Source organism: Rhinatrema bivittatum, chromosome 3 (assembly GCF_901001135.1).
Source record: "Rhinatrema bivittatum chromosome 3, aRhiBiv1.1, whole genome shotgun sequence".
Taxonomy (NCBI): Eukaryota; Metazoa; Chordata; class Amphibia; order Gymnophiona; family Rhinatrematidae; genus Rhinatrema; species Rhinatrema bivittatum.
The window spans coordinates 126907473-126925260 of NC_042617.1; positions in this window are offsets into that span (position 1 = coordinate 126907473).

Consider the following 17788-nt stretch of genomic DNA (forward strand, 5'->3'; position numbering starts at 1 on the left):
AAAAATGAACAATGCGGTTGGCCTCGGTATTCTGGTGCCATTTTTAATAGCAGCAGGGGCAGGGCAGGAGTGACGGGATCAATCCTGTCCTGGGAAGGAATTTCAGACTACAAGGTAAGAGGATTTGGGGCAAGGAGGGGGTGACTCCAAAGTTTGTTTTTTTTTCAGCAGCTGCAGTGGGGTTTGACATTTTTTGAGTTGTTTTGTTTTTTGTTTTATTTTGGTTTTTAAAAGCTTCATTTGTTGCTTGTATTTTGCATTTGAAAGAAATGAAACAAGCAACAAAAATAAATAAATAAATAAATAAAAAACCGAAATGAAAAAACGTGCATACTTGAGTACATCTTATATCTATCAGAAATGCAGAGACTGTGGATGATACACACTACCTGACACGGGGCAGAACATTTCTGCTATTGTCACTAGAAACAACCAAATCAGTCATTTTTTCAGCAAATATGAATTGATTCTAATTTTCATGTAGGGTTTATTCCAGAATACTTTCCCTTTGAAACAAAGTATACATATTTTATTATGTACTATAACTCTCTTTCTCAGACACACTATAGAAAGCAAGAGCCAGCTTCAGATTTTGCAGAGTTGAGAAAAACTGGCCGGAACTCCAGATCAGCATTCTCCAGACAAGTTACAAGGTGAAGGGGGATCAAACACAGTCCCTCAAAAACAGTCCACATAATGGGGCGGATTTTCAGAGCCCTGCTCGCCTAAATCCGCCTAAATCCGGGCGGATTTAGGCGAGCAGGGCCCTGCGCGCCGGTGCGCCTATGTTCAATAGGCCTACCGGCGCGCAGGGCTCTGGAAGGTTTTCATCCATTATTGAGCATAGAAGACCTGTCAAGATTTCTGCTGTACCTGCCAGATATTTATGCCTTTACAAGTGGAATTAGAGGATTTCAAATTTTCCAAAAAGTGGTTTGTGGGCATGAGAAATTCATTTGGAGCAAGAAGGGGGTCCATGCGTCCCATAACTGTTACTCATGGTTCATATGAATCTGTATTTTTATGCCATAGACTGTATTTTCTTCTACTACGCGCGTATCTACTAAAATCTACCTTGAAAATCTACCCCAATGGGTTTAGTCCCAAACCAAAAATACTTTCACTGAATTCAAAATCCAAACGGTTTCAGTAGTACAAAAATAGAAGAAAATACAGTCTATGGCATAAAAATACAGATTCATATGAACCATGAGTAACAGTTATGGGACGCATGGACCCCCTTCTTGCTCCAAATGAATTTCTCATGCCCACAAACCACTTTTTGGAAAATTTGAAATCCTCTAATTCCACTTGTAAAGGCATAAATATCTGGCAGGTACAGCAGAAATCTTGACAGGTCTTCTATGCTCAATAATGGATGAAAACCTTCCTGGATCACTGAATGCAAGCTGGATCCCTCCTGGAACCCACTCCAAACAGGTAGAGGGGGCAAGTCACTCTTCCAAAGGAGAAGAAAGGCAAACCCCCTATCCTACTCGTGAAGCCTGGAGAGCCACAGCTGATAACATCTCCCCCAGTAACTTGTGGAGTCACTCTTACAACCTTTCAGGTGAATTTTAAAAGCCCTACGGTTGCTAAAGCCAGGAGATATGTGTGTCTCTCGAGCCGGTGCGTGCTGTGCAGATTTAAAAGCATGCGAATATGCGTGTACTGGGAGATACTGAGTATCTTTACTTCTGCTGTGGACAGCAGATAAGTATTGAACCAAAAAAAATGAGGCTAGTTAGCAGGGTTTGATGTTACCCAGGTAGAGAGTCCATCAAGCTAGGTTGAGAGAACACTGTACAAATCTCATTGTTGTCTGAGTTTCCTCACTCCGAAGGACATCAAATCTTCACAAGAGTGTACTGTGCTGTTCGTACATCTCACTCTGCATGTCGAAGTGGCCCCTAACCCATACACTTCTACCTAAACCTCACCTCGAGTTACTAGGTGGGCCTCCTATAGTAGCATAAATAGCTAACTACTACAAGGCTTTTGTAGATAGGTAGGAAAATGCAATTATGTAGGCATTACTGCAAAGTGTGAAAAGTTAATGCACTTTGCTGTAATACCTATGCAAAGCACTAAGCTATCACACTAAAACACACCTTTTCATATCACAGAGATGTAGTGTTTGTAAAGGGAATGGTCTTCCTTAATGTGCAACAAAGATATAAGAAGAATGTTTGTCCTTTGTTTTCTTTTTATATTCATGGGAGCCTTACCAAACCTCTGTAGAACCTCTTCTATCACATCATTACACATATACAAGTATTTTACAATCATATTTTTCATTTTCATTTGCCCCTCAATGAATCCTATGGAGTCATACATTTTTTAACATTAATATTTAAATGGAGCACTGTGATAATTAAAGTGTTAGTGAGTGCTTGTAGCTTCTTGCCCATAGTTTGAGTTGACCTCATGTTTGGAGCATTCTTAGTTCACTTCCCATGCAGTGCCAGATGGTGATGTCAGAGGAGCAACTCCACATATCTGAGAAAGGATATCGAAGTTCATGCATATTATAATGCATGCATAATAAAGATGAAAATGTGTTAGTAAGTCAGCGTGAGGGCTGGTCTAAAACGTGAATATAAGAGAATTCTGTGTTTCTCCTAACATATACAAGATCTCTGAGTTGTACTTTTTAAAAATATTGGATGCGAATATTACATTTTTACTCCCTAAACTGAAGGAATCTCTGTGGGCCATTAATTTTCCTATGTCCTGATTTGTGCTGAATCAAGCACTAAATTTGTAATTGTTCCCAGAGAAAGATTTGAGTTTCTATGTGTATTTTAGGGGAGAACATATTTTTGTTTATGGTCTAGTAAGGATTTCTTTTTCCTAATTAGCCCTTGTCAAAACATCACATTGAGTTTTGAACAACAGCCTAAAGGATGTATTTTGTCAAAATGAAAAATGAACATATTGTTGATATGTCAATAGTGCTGCGCACTGGTCAGTGAGAAAAACTAGCCTGGCTTTCCATGTCCTCTGCCATGAGAATTAGACGGGTTTCTCTGGGCAGTGCTTGGATTCTCTGTTTAATATGGAGCCTTCCACTGCTGCTGGGCCTACGAAATGACTCTGTGACAGCCAGCCATTAATTACCATCATCCAAGTCTAATTCATTCATCCTTTCCCTCTCATGTAAAGGGACAGCTAGGGCCGAGGGCAAGCAGAAAAATGTAGGCATGATTCCATATTCTTTATGTAGAGAGTGCTGCCTGCTACTTTGTTGGTTGTCCTGGCTTTAATTGAATTGGCTTGCCAATAAAGCTGTTGTCATTCAGTAAGTGAATTTGTTGTACTGCTCACACCACAGCTGCTGTATACAACCAGCTATTTCCTGATGCACGCCAACCCTCTTCTACTGCTACCCTGGGCTATGCCTTTATGATTCGTCCAATATGCCTTGTATAATATCCCTTATGCTCGGTTTTTTTAAACTCTTCCACTCCAAGCACTGACAGAAATAGGTTCTAGCCCAGGAAAAGTCCATAGAGACACTTATACAGCAAATGTGCATGAATGGATGTCCCGTTTGTGCACCCAGTGCAAGTGTTTTTTCAATTAATGAACAGACTTTGACCTTTGCTTCTCAGAGTTGGTCATAATAGAGCATCTTTGTTTCTCATTTAAAAGTAAATACAGAATGTAGATGACAGTTAATATATTTTGCTACTCTGGAGCAAAGAATGCCATTAAGATGCCAAGCAATACTCAGAGAATTAGGCAACATTACAAAAAACATTTGTTATACAGTATGCTGTCCTTTGGGTCAAACATAGTCCAACTTTTCACACAGTTTATAAAACATTAAGGTAACTCGGTGACATAACTTGATTTATAGTTGCAGCATTTGAATGGTTGCAAATACATTTATATTTTCTCATAAAATGCATCATGCTATACTAATGAAAAGTATGCATAATGTACAGATTTTATTATTTTGGTTTTAAGTATCTTAAATCATTGAAATCTCCCTTCCTCCTCTCTATATATGTACAGATATGCTATAACTGGGAATTCATTTAAAACCTACTTTTCATGAATGGAAAATTGCCATATGAGACAAAAAACCATACACAGTTGAGCGTTCAATGTAATTTTTTCTTTTTAACTTTTCTATTTTCCCATAAGGAGGAGCCTTCATTTCTTACATTTTCTGTCCGTGTTTGGCTGGGTAAGACTTATCCAATTAAATTAGGAGGGATATTCAGTGGCACAGAATATACCCGGATAAGTATTAAAGGGGGTCATACATGAAAAGTCCCTTTTTGCGTGCGATAGCATGCTGGGGGCGGAGTTGGGGCGGCAATGGGGACGGACTTGGCAATGTCTTTGCTGGCGGCGATAAGGTTAGTAACTTTATTGTCGCCAGTAGCGCGCCGAATAGCACCACCTTTCACGGTGGTGCTATTCGGTGCAAAAGCCAGCAGCGAAGACACCACGGTGGTGCGAAGGCTGCCGGCTTTCACTAGTAGTTACTACTTTGAGTTTGTAATGGGAAGCCATTCACACACTGATCAATTTTACAAGAACATTTCAAAATTAGGTTGAAGTGAGGATTTCTTAGGCTATTATTTTGCATGGTTTCTTAATATACTGGGCTGGATTGTCTTATGTACAGGCAATAATCTACATCTACTAGGCTTTTAGGAAGAGTCTATCTGCTATGACATGGCATTTCAAAAAGTATTTTTTGGTGATATTTTCAGGGAGGAATCATTTCAATGACTTTTCAGCCCTTGGCAAATAACTGAACAATCTTGATTTTACATTGCTGTTTGTATTTCTAAAAGATGGTGCAAGCTGACAGCCCTAGAGGCAATCCAACAAATTGTTCACTTTTTGAACATGTTTGTAATTTGCTAAATCCTCAGCGGAAGGGAGGCCAAGTCAGACACATGCACTTTAGCAATTTTTACTTTTTGTCATTATTAATATTTGGCTTCCAATTCATTAAAATGGATGGGATCAGAAATGTAGAAGGAGATTATCAAATATATAATTACTAATATCTAGAATGAAAGAAATCTCAGAGAGAAAATCCTTTGATGATTTTCCCTCACTACCAAATCATTTCTCCCTCTTCCTTTTGTTAAAATTATTATAATCAAATTCCAAAGATACAAATAACATGCTACCTTAAGAAGTTAGTTGCCTCGAAGAAACCAAAATGAAAAGAAGGAAATGTTTGGCAAATTTATTTCTAGTAACTTATGCAAAAGTCAGAAACTTAAAACCCCACAATACACACTTCTGAAGTCTAGCAGATTTTGGGGCCAATGTAATAAGACCCACGGTGAAATTGGTGCTATTATTCTGCGCATATCTTTCCAGCATGCATGGCAAAAACACACGTGGCTGCGTGGGATGTTATAACAGAGAAGTATGCTAATGAGATACGCGCAGGAAATCTGCGCAGAAACAATTACATGCACCATGATGCACGTAAAACCATGAGCTCAAGGCTCTGTGAGGCAACCTGCACAGAAAACCCATGTAGAGAGTCCATCAAGTTAGGTTGAGAGAACATTGCACAAATCTCATCTTTGGGTGAGTTTCCTCACTCCTAAGGTCATCAAATCATCACAGGAGTGCACTGTTCTGTTCATACGTCACACTCTGAATGTCAAAGTGGCCCCTAACCCCTACACTAATACCTAAACCTCACCTCAAGTAGCTAGGTAGACCTCATATAGAGTTATAAATACCTACCTAGTATGAGGGCCTTATAGCTAGACTCTCTCTTTCTCTCTCTCTCTTTCTCTCTCTCTCTCCCCCCCCCAGTGGTTGTAGGTAGGAAATACAACAATTCTGGCACTTATTGCAAAGTGTGAAAAAGTTACCGCAGTTTGCGCTAATACCTATGCGAAGCGCTAAGATAGCGCACTTTGCGATAAACAGCCTATTATCATAAAACATGCCCCTTTTCCTATCGCATGTGATATTTAATGCATGTTGATAAATCAAGGCCTTAAGTAGCTAATTAAAGCCGGGTAGCACTGAATATCAGTGCTCAGTGTATAAAGTTTAGCCCCTTTCTCTCCCGAATGCCCTTATCAACACCTTTTACTCGTACAAAATTTAGCCAGGGAGCAGGGGAAATATTCAGATCTCAGGTTTTATCCAGTAACTCAAAAAATTACCTGGACAAACCCTTTGAACATCAACCTCAGATTGTTTAGAATTTAACCATAATTTAATCATGATTTTAGTATTTAATGAGCAGCATTCTTGCATGGTTTAAACAAAAAAACAAAGACAGGATTTACAGGTCATATTATCCTTAAAATACCACTTTCTTGGTCATGAATAATTCAGCTTCACTATCAAATACAAACTCATTGAGAGGCTTTGAAATTTACAGATTCCTGTGCATGTGACAGAAAGATATTATTTCTGAATCATCAGGTGGGAGCTATTCTTTATTTACAAATTATCAATCATTACAAGTCAGGAGACTCATTATTAAGGACAGTGACCATTCTATTATTTGGACTCTCTAGATGATTTTGTAAAAACTTTTATATGGTCTATTATAGCTAATCTAACAGACATAATTTTCACATGGATAAGCAGTGGGGAATCCTCGTATTTTGTCATTTGAAGGCTATGTGATAAGCTGCAAAATCTTTAGCAGACGAGGGCCTATAAGGTGAATTTTCAAAGGCTTATGCGAAAAAAGACCATGTATGTGTGTATGTGGCCTGTTCGCTCATAATTCATATTTAAAAAAAGGGGACGTATACACCATATATTGTGTGCGCATTCGCAAGTAAATGTCCATGCGTAAAAAAGGGATGTGTTAGGGGCATGTGGGAGCATGGTTTGCATGTACATGCATATTAAGCTATTTTTAAAGTAATATATGCATGAACATCATCAAATTTAAGCGAGTGCATTTAATACTGCTCATTTACGCACACAAGTGCAAACATTTCTTTGGAATTTCAGCTTGGCTGTAGGTGGGCTGGTTTCTCCAGGTGCATGGACACGGGAACAGGCTATGCAGTGGGAGGGAGTATACCAGGGACAGACTGGGACCTATTGAGAGGAAACTGGGACAGACTGGATGATATGGGGGAGGGGGTAGGAGTGAATTTATCTGGGATAGCAGGGGAAAAAAGAGGTTGGGAGTGAGTGTACCTGGGATAGACTGGGCCATACTAGTTGCTAACTGGGACATACTGGTCCATACTGGGTTTAATTTGGATATCTTGGGGGTAACTTAGACATTTAGGGCTATACCGGGGGATGGGTGTGCATGAGACTGGGACATACTGGAACCTATTGGGGGGAGGAAGTAAGTGGTGGAGATAACCTTTCCAAAATGTCTCTAATAGCCTTATGGATACTTATGGTACAACAGCTGAGGAGGGAAAGAGATGGAGGAGGTGTAGTAGGACTAGGGCATAGTTTTTGGATCTGCCAGAAGAGCAAGACATGCACAGGTTCAGATTCAACAAGGAAACCATACTGTTCCTATGCCATCAGTTAGAGCAGGACTTGCAACCTAGCACCCACAAGGGCCACAACTTGCCAATACACATCAAGTTCACCAACGTCCTTGCATTTTTTGACCACCGGCACCTTTCAAACAGGTCTAGGGGTCACATCTGGAATCAGCCAGTATGTCACCTCTATGTGTATAGAGCAGTTCCTGGCTGTGTCGTTCAAGAAAACATAACACTATATATCCTTCCCGTGGAGAAGACAGCAAAAACATAGAATAATGACTGATTTGTATCAAATAGCACATTTCCCCTCTGCCTTAGGGGCTATCAATTGCACTCACTTCCCTATGAGAGCACTAGGGGACAGCAAGGCCACCTACTGCAGTAGGTGCTATAGTGTCTTCCATACTGGTATGTATCTATGTTTTCTCCTGATGTCTGGAGTGAACAGCATGGCTCTTTGCATTCCCTTAATACACCTAGAAATGGTGTGCTGCCACCAGGCCCAAAAGTATCCCCAGAACAGGGACAATCCATGAATTGCCATGGTATCCCTTGGGCAGTCCAGCCAGTACGAACATCCCTTTCCGGCAAATGTTAATGAACGAATGAATGAATTATTCATTTATCAATCACGTTCCAGATTAAAAATCATTCAAAGCGATGTACACAGTTTTACATAAAAATTACTGAAACATATAATTCAGTCACAATACCACTATAAAACAAATTCATAAAACAAACAGACTTCAATAGCTACAATCCATTGCTGAATAACCTCCCACCTTTCTATCCTATTCCTGAGACATCAGTCATGTTTTCAATCCTTTTTGAAATTTAAGGTCAACCTCCTCCCATAGCATAGATAGTAATTTATTCCAACACTTCGGTATTGCTGCCAAAAAAAAGCCCAGTTCGGTAATCGCACATGCTTAAAGGCCTGGTATAACAGAGAGCACACAGCTTTGGGGAGCAACAGGAACCATATTATTCAGGCCAAATCTCTCTCTTCTGAAAGAAGGACATTTACTCTGCTATTGGGGCCACTATTAAAACTATTAAATGTCTCAGAGGAAGTTCTAGCTTGTAATTGAACTTTATCTATACAGAAATCGTGACTACTGGTTTATTTATTTATTTGCATTTATATGCCGCCTATACTGAAAGTACTCTTGCATTCTATTACATTGACAACACATGCACATTGATCATGCTATTAATAGAATATACATCTGTTATTGTATCCATAAATATCTCTTCACTCTTGCCTCACCTATAGACACATTGGAGACCCCCTAGTGACCCCCTCATACCCACCCTAAACAGTCCCTATCACCATATCCCTATAGTCTCCCTAGTGACCCCCATTCACCCCCATTCACACCCTAAGTAACTCTGACTGCTACTACACACAATCTACACATGTGGGCATGATGCTCCGTGGTTAAATATACATTGCAGTTCTTTCCAGGCTTGCTAGTTCAGCCAGAGGTTCTTCACTCCCAGGATGGGGAACATTATTCACTACCAGGGATATTAGTCGGGTGACATTCCTGGTGGTGAAGTTTGGCTGGCGTGCTGGTGGTGGCATCACTGAATGAGTCCAACCTGGAAGAACTGCAACTTGTGTTTTATAGAAGCATGCAGGTATATGATTCGTGCACAAGTTTGCACTCAAATAAAAAAAAAAAAACCACACGTAAAATAGATGCACATTCATACTTAACTATTTTATATTGTGTGCACACTTGTGCACACGAGTCCATATGCACACGTTTATGGGCTTAAGCTCAATTCTTATAAAGTTATCTTGTTTGAGCCTGATTTTCAAAAGCATTTACATGGTTAAAACTGGGTTTTACATGTAAGAACATAAGAACATGCCATACTGGGTCAGACCAAGGGTCCATCAAGCCCAGCATCCTGTTTCCAACAGTGACCAATCCAGGCCTTAAGAACCTGGCGAGTTCCCAAAAACTAAGTTTATTCCATGTTACTGTTGCTAGTAATAGCAGTGGCTATTTTCTAATTCAACTTAATTAATAACAGGTAATGGACTTCTCCAAGAACTTATCCAATCTTTTTTTAAACACAGCTATACTAACTGCACTAACCACATCCTCTGGCAACAAATTCCAGAGTTTAATTGTGCGTTGAGTGAAAAAGAACTTTCTCCGATTAGTTTTAAATGTGCCACATGCTAACTTCATGGTGTGCCCCCTAGTCTTTCTATTATCCAAAAGAGTAAAAAAACAATTCACATCTACCCATTCTAGACCTCTCATGATCTTAAAGACCTCTATCATATCCCCCCTCAGCCGTCTCTTCTCCAAGCTGAAAAGTCCTAACCTCTTTAGTCTTTCCACATAAGGGAGCTGTTCCATTCCCATTATCATTTTGGTCTCCCTTCTCTGTACCTTCTCCATCGCAACTATATCTTTTTTGAGATGCGGGACCAGAATTGTACACAGTGTAAATGCACTTTATCTGAGTAAGGGCTGGATTTTCTAATGCCGCAAGGCATAGCAAATTCAGCGGTAATGGGGGGCGGGGAGCGAAATGGGGGGATGGCGGTCCTGCGATAGCTGGCAGCATAAAAGATGTAATTATTCGGTGCAAAACTGGCAGCGAAAAAGAAGCATACCTTTCGCTGTTGGCGAAGTCTTCGCGGCGTCAGCCCCGGTGCCGCCCCGACTCCTTCTCTTCCGGGGCTGACGCCGCCCCGAGTCCGCCCCGATCTCGGTATCGCAAACGTGCGAAACTTCCCTTATCGAGTGTGATCCGCATAGAAAATGACCCATTAAGTGGACTTTTGAAAATTGCTACAATATATGCCACTGAATTGTCCATAGTCTTTAGCTGTGTAAGTGCACTTTATGCACGTAAATGGCTTTTCAAAATTGCAATGATAAAATATTACGTTTATTCACGTAACTCCTTTCAAAATTCACATGTATGTGTATTACAAGATGGAAAATGGCCCAAAATGTGCAAAAAGACATTTTAGGCTTTTGTGTATTTTGTAAGGCTTGTTTGCAAGAGTCAAAGGCAGACTACAGGCAAGAATGGTCAAAATCTAGGCTAAAGTGAAATCCAATAGTCAGTCCAAGGCAAGTATAAGAGGCAGGGAGAAGGACGAATTTGGATGGGCAGGATGAGACAAGGTAAAGACATGAGACAGGCTGGGCTGGGGAGGTGAAGCAGGCTGGGCTGGACAGATGAAGCAGGCATAGGATCAGGAACAAAGGAATAGCAGCAACAAAAACTACATACAGATTGCAGGCAACCCAATACTGAGGCAAAGGGAGGAAGTCCTGGAAGACCCTTTATATTGTTGAGCACGTGACATCATTGAGGGGCGATGCAAGCATTTTCCTGCCATGGGCCCTTTAAGGCCTGTATGATCCAGAATGCGCATGCCTAGAGAAGTGCTGGGAGGGCATGACAGTGGCTGCGCCCTGAACCGTAAAGCACAAGTTCGGTGTCGTCTTGCCACGAGAGAAGGACTGAGAGTTTGGCAGTGGAGATAGGAGCTGAGAGATCAGGTCCCGATGCCTGGACCTTGGCCAAGGCTGGAGCTTGGAGCCAGGCCCAATACTGAGACCTGGCCCAGAGAGAATGTGTGCAATTACTCAGCAGAGCCAGGAGCAGCAATGGTTGGAATGAGCTGTGAGAAAAAGGGCCTAGCAGAAGCAGGGATCAGTGTGGGCCATGAGCATAGAACAGCCAAAGAGTAATAGTGGCCTGTGGTGTGTATGAGTGAGGAGGGGTCCAGGAGAAGCAGCAACTGGAGTATGCCATAAGTGAGGAGGTATGCCATAGGTGAGCAGCCAACATGACATTTGAGCAAGGAGGGGCCCAGGAGACTCAGTGGCCGGTGCGGGCTGCAACTGAGTTGGGGGCCAGGAGGAGCAGGCCCTGCAATGTGGTAGAGAAGAAAGGGAGGAGAGGTTCAAAAGATGATTTCCATGCATAACCCAGGGTTTATATGCATAAATCCTTTTGAAACTTATCCCTAAATGGACTGGATGATGATCATACCGTTCAGTGCAGATAACTTCTGAACCAGGATACCATCAATCAGGTTGGCGATTAGAATATCATAGTATTTTTATTCATCCTTCTGTAGTGGAATTACCACACAGTACAACAATCATATTTATGAAGCAAAATGCCTAATCTTAAGGACTTCCACCTGTGAGAACTGTCAAGTGATAATAACTGGCAAGAAAACTTTTCCTTACTTGGGATCAAGGAAGAATTCTTCATATGGTGAACCTACCTGGCTGAAGCTCTGCAGGAATTTTTGCCTTCCACTGGGTTGCCTTAAACAAATGATTGAAGTTCCAAGTATGTTGAACACATTGAGCTGATCTCCTTTTTAAAAAAAAAACTATGCCACCAATCTATGGTAATTAATATTATTTTATATGATGTCACTTTCAGAGCGATAACAATTACCCACAGATCGCTCAAAGAAATCTATAACTAGATAGCTCTGTTCTAGAGACACTGGAAAGCAACTTCAGTTGTTTTACCGTTAAAAAATAAATTTAAATATTAGATGACAATGGGGATTGTCATTTATAAGAGCATGTCCTAACAATATTTTACAACAGAACAGTCGGTGACCATTTGCTCAGGGAATCATTTCCTGATGATCTAAGGATTCTTTAAGTTGTGGTTGAGCAGATGGTGTCGTGGACCACAGTTGAAAGCATTAAAAATAAGGTTGACCAAATCCTCTTCATGGCAGCATTGATTTATGTTAGTCAAGACTTTAAATAGCTGCAGCCAACTCTAATAGCTGTGGTTCCAACTGGTCTGACATTTATTTACAGGCAAAGCTGGTCCACAGGCATAAGTTGAGTGTACAGATGTATTAATTATCTGAGCTGATCCCAGTGAGTTCCATTCAATGTCCCATTTCACAGTTCATAGATTTCATAAATCCCTCCGCCTGGAAACCTTTCTCTTAGTATGGGTTATGTTGGGGATTTGGGATCACAAATCTCAATCCAATATAAAAATCCTTTCTTTTTTTTAAACTCTTTATTTATTGTATTTAAAAAACATAGCTGGATAAATACCCAAAATATCTGAGTCTGCATTTAGCTGGATAACTAACAAGTTATCCAGTTAAATGCCTTAGAATATGAAAATTCACATAAATTTAGAATCCTAAAACATAGATTCCTACAATTAAGCGTTCTATTCATTTTTCCTAAATTTAGAGATGCAGCATTTTTGGAATATCAGCCTCTTAGGCTCCTAAGTTCAATTGAAAATAAGTGTGTAAACTAAGCAACTAACTTAGATGTCCAAAATTAGAACTCGGCTTGTTTTGAATATTGGCCTCATAGACACACCAACATAGTAGGTTAAAAAGGGATTTAATTTATATCTATTTTTTTTTTTATAAAAACTTAAATAATAACAATAAAATATGTTTTAAGTTTTAGCCCACCTTTCCAAAGGGTGCTCAAGGCAACTTACAGCATTATTAGAATTCAGGTACCATAAGTATTAGGTCATTCATGACTTTATGTCATAGGAGATGTACTGAGCAAGCCCTGACTTTGCTATACTGGAGGGCAGATCAGGTTCATCCTGAGCTGCCAAATATAATATGGACCTCAGGGAAGTTGGGAGTATGATATCCCCCAACTCCCTTTTCTTCTTTTGGACATTTTCCAAGTTAATTAAAAAAAATAAAAAAAGTCACCTCTTCTTCCTAGCTCTTCTTGTGTCGCCCGGACAAGGGAGCAACCCCCATCCTGGCTGGGCCGCGGCGCATGAGGATCTTTTGGATTTGGCTCCTTCCCCTCTTCCACCTGCTTTTCACATTTTGACTTCCCCTGCGCTCCCTTCCTGGCCTGTGGATCTTCTTCTGCCCTCCTGCCCTTTCACTTTATAGTTTTTTGATTGTTATTTGATATACTATTGTTGGCTGCTCTTGTTGTTTCTTTTGCCTTCATGCCTTTTGTCTCAGCAGGTAGGGCATCCAAGCAGAAAATCCAAACTTTATATGATTTGGTGTTTCTTAGCATTGAATTGTGCTGTAGGGTCTGGGTTTAGCCCTGCGGGTGACTGGCTCCTTGCTGGCTGATGCGGAGGCCTGTAGTCAAGAGGCCTACAGGTCAAGTGACCTGGGGGTAGTGTTAATTTGCTGGGCTGTGGTGGTCGATCTACCAGGGCCAGTTTTTTTATGACTGTTCTATTATTATAATAACAAGCCGTTAAGCCCATTAAAATGGGCTACATTAAATTTTTTTTCAGTCCATTTTCGAACACAGCACCCTTCTACACTTTTTCTCCCTCACTCCCCCTTCTCCTCGTTCACTCACCCCTTCCCTCCACTCAGTCTTACTCACCCTGTCTCCCACTGCCTTCCTCCCCTCACTCACCTCCCTCCCCTTCCCTCAGTCACTCCACACCCTCTCTCAATCCCATCCCCTCTCCCTCAGCCCTCCTCCACTCTCTTTTTCTCTGCTCCACAACTTCTTACCCTTCCACTTACTCACATCCCTCTGTCTCTCACCTCCCCCTCATTCTCCCCCCTCTTCCCCCTCATTCTCCCTCTCCCCCCTCATTCCTCCCCACCTCTCCCACCCCCTACCTCCCTCCCCTCCCTCCCACCCACTCTCTCCTCCCTCCCTCCCACCCACACACTTTCTCCTCCCACCCACCCACTCCCTCCCTCTCACTCACTCCCTCCCTCCCTCTCACTCTCTCCTCCCTCCCTCCCACTCACTCTCTCCTTCCTCGCTACTGGCTGCCGCTCCTCGTTGCCGCCGCTGCCGCTCGACACCGCCGCTGCTACCGCTCAACGCCGCCATGTTGATATCCAGCTGACACTCGCTGAGACCGATGTGCTTGCCTGCACATGTGCAGTAGAGCTGCTCTCTACTGCGCATTTGCGGCACGTCAGTCAAGCTTCGTTTATTAGGTTGATGATTATGTAGTTTGGCTCAGGTACTTGATTGTATTAAAGCTGCGGTCTTTGACCTCCCAAACTGGTGTTTTGTATAGTTATGTATGTGTGTGAGAGAGGGGGTGTTAGGGTGAGAGGTGAGTCCCAGGCTTCTTCATATTATGAATGTATTGACTTTTAGGGCCTGATATTCAGTGCTACTTAGCTGAAGCACAGAATGTCAGAGGCAGGCTGGGCCCCAGAATCGCAGTACAGGGAAGATGATTTTAGACTTGTTAGAAACTGGTGAACAGTCTGAGAAGGGGGGGGGGGGAGGGGGAAACAGGCCTATTCTGACAGGATAGACTCCACCTTAACTGGAATGGAACCAAGCTGCTGGTACTAACATTTAAAAAAGAGATAAAAGTGTGTTAAAGATAGCATAGACTTAAGTATGATAAGAATCCTTCAGGAAACAAAATTCTTATGGACAAAATTCCATGTATGATGGGTAAGAGTATAGTAGTGGGTAAATAGCACTTGCCATCTGGACAAAATTAAGAAACAGACTGTGAAATGTTAGCTGAAATTAAAAGAAGCAAATAAATATGACAAAACAATAATAATGGGAGATTTCAATTACCCTGGTATTGACTGGGTCAGCATCTCATTAGGACATGTTAGAGAAGTTACATATCTAGAAGCCATAAATGAATGCTTCATGAAACAGGCAGTGCTAGAACCGATGAGAGGGGCAGTTACTTTAGATTTATATTCTGTGGAATGCACGACCTGGTGCGAGAGTTTGCTGTCGTGGGGCCACTAAGCAATAGTGACGGTAATGCAAACAAATTTGACATAATGAGTGGAGAGAGGACATTAAGTAAAACTACTACAGTAGTATATAACTTTGAAAAGGGAAACTATGATAGAACGAGGAGATTAGTTAGAAAAAATGTAAAAGGAATGTTGCAAGGGTTAAAAATTTGCATGAGGCAAAATGTATTCCAGGCATTAAAAAGGGTCGAAGGAAGACCAAATGACTGCCAGTGTGGTTTAATGATGAGATAAAGGAGGCAGTTAAAGCTAAAAGGGCATTGTTAAAAAAATGGACAGTAGACCCAAATGTTGAAAATAGGCAAAAGCATAAACCCTGGCAAGTTAGATGTAAAACAGTTGACTGGCCAAGAGAGAAATGAGAAAAAGCTAGCCATAGAGACAAAAACTAATAATAATAATAACAACTTTTTCAAGTACATTTGAGGCAAAAAGTCTTTGAGGAATTCAGTTGACTTGCTAGATGACTGAGGGGGAAAAATGGGTGCTCATCAAGGAAAAAGAAATAGCAGAAAAACTGAATGAATTCTTTGCCTCAGTATTTATGAAGGAAGATATTAGAAACATGCCCACATATACAACTTTTTAAAATAGTGGATATTCTGAGCAATTAAACAAATATCTATGATAATGGAGGATATAATAGATCAAAATGACAAACTAAAGAGGAACAAATTACAGGGAACGGATGGCGTCCACCCCAGAGTTCAAAAAGAACTCAAACATGAAATTGCAAACCTATTACTAGTAATCTTACTTATCAACCACTTACTAACTTATCATTTAAAACAACTACGATTCATGAGGACTGGAAGGTGGCCAATGTGATGCTGATTTTTAAAAAAGACTTTGGAGTGATCCGTGAAACTATAGACCATTGAGCCTGATGTTGGTGCCGGGCAAAATGGTAGAAGCCATTCTTAAGAACAAAATCATTGGCCATATGGATAGACATGGCTTAATAAGGAAGAGACAATATGGGCCAGATTTTAAGACGTACACGCGGGCGTAGATTTGTGCGCGCAACCCGGAGAGCACAAATCTATGTCCAATTTTATAACATGTGTGCGCAGCCGCGCGCATGTTATAAAATCCAGGATCGGCGCTTGCAAGGGGTTGCACACTTGTGCACCTTGCGCGTGCTGAGCCCTAGGGGAGCCCCGATGGCTTTCCCCGTTCCCTCCGAGGCCGCTCCGAAATCGGAGCGGCCTCGGCGGGAACTTTTCTTTCGCTTCCCTACCTTCCCCTCCCTTCCCCTATCTAACCCGCCCCCCAGTCCTATCTAACCTCCCCTGACCTTTGTTTCTTATGTTGTGCCTGCCTCTGCCTCAGTCCTGCCCCCGCCCCGCCCACTCCCTGCCCCTTTTTTCAAGCCCCGGGACATACGCGCGTCCTGGGGCTTGCGTGCGTTGCTGGGCCTATGCAAAATGGGCTCAGCGCGTGCAGGAGTGGGTTTAAAAGTGGGTAATATATGCGCGTAACCCTTTTAAAATCTGCCCCTATGGTTTTAGCAAAGGGAAATCTTGTCTTTACAATCTTAGAAGTTTTTGAAGGTTTAAATAAATATGTAGATAAAGATGAGCTGATTTTTATAGCGTAATTGGATTTTCAGAAGACATTTGACAAAGTCCCCCATGAGACACTCCTCAGGAAATTACAAAGTCATGGGATAGGAGGCAGTGCTCTACTGTGGATTGGTAACTGGTTAAAAGGCCAGAAACAGAAGATAGGACTAAATGGTCAGTTTTCCAAATGGAGAAAGGTCGTTACTGGAGTACCACAGGGATCGGTACTGGGACCTGAGCTGTTTAACATATTCAGAAATGATCTGGAAAAAGGAACAATGAGTGAGGTGATCAGATTTTCACATGACACAAAATTATTTAAATTTGTTAAAACAGCGGGGGAGTGTGAGTAAATGCAGATGGACCGCCTGAGACTAGGAGACTGAGCAACTGAATGGCAGATGAAATTTAATGTGGAAAAGTGCAAATAGATGCACATAGAGGTTAATAATCCCAACTAAAGGTATACAATGCTGGGTTCTGTATTGGGAGTCACTACCCAGGAAAAGGACCTTGGAGTCTTTGTGGACCATACGTTCAAATCCTCAGCAGAGAGCATGGCGGCAGTCAAAAAACCAAACAGAATATTATGAATGATCCTATTAAGCTATGGTGTGACCACAGCTGAGTACTGTGTGCAGTTCTTGTTTCCCTATCTCAAGAAAGATACAGCAGATCTAGAAAAGGTGTAGAGGAGGGTGACAAAAATGATAAAAGGGATGGAACATCTCTCTTATAAAGAGAGGCTATGCATACTAGGACTTCAGCTTGGAAAAGTGGAGGCTGAGAGGGGACATGATAAAAATTTATAAAATCATAAGTGGGGTGGAACGGGTAAATAAAGGATGGTTATTTACCCTTTCAAATAATACTAAAACAAGGGGATGCTCCATGAAATTAACAATCAGCAGATTTAAAACAAATCATAGAAAGTGCTTTTTTACTCAATGTACTATCAAGCTGTACAATCTGTTGCCAGAAGATGTGATCAAGGTGACTAG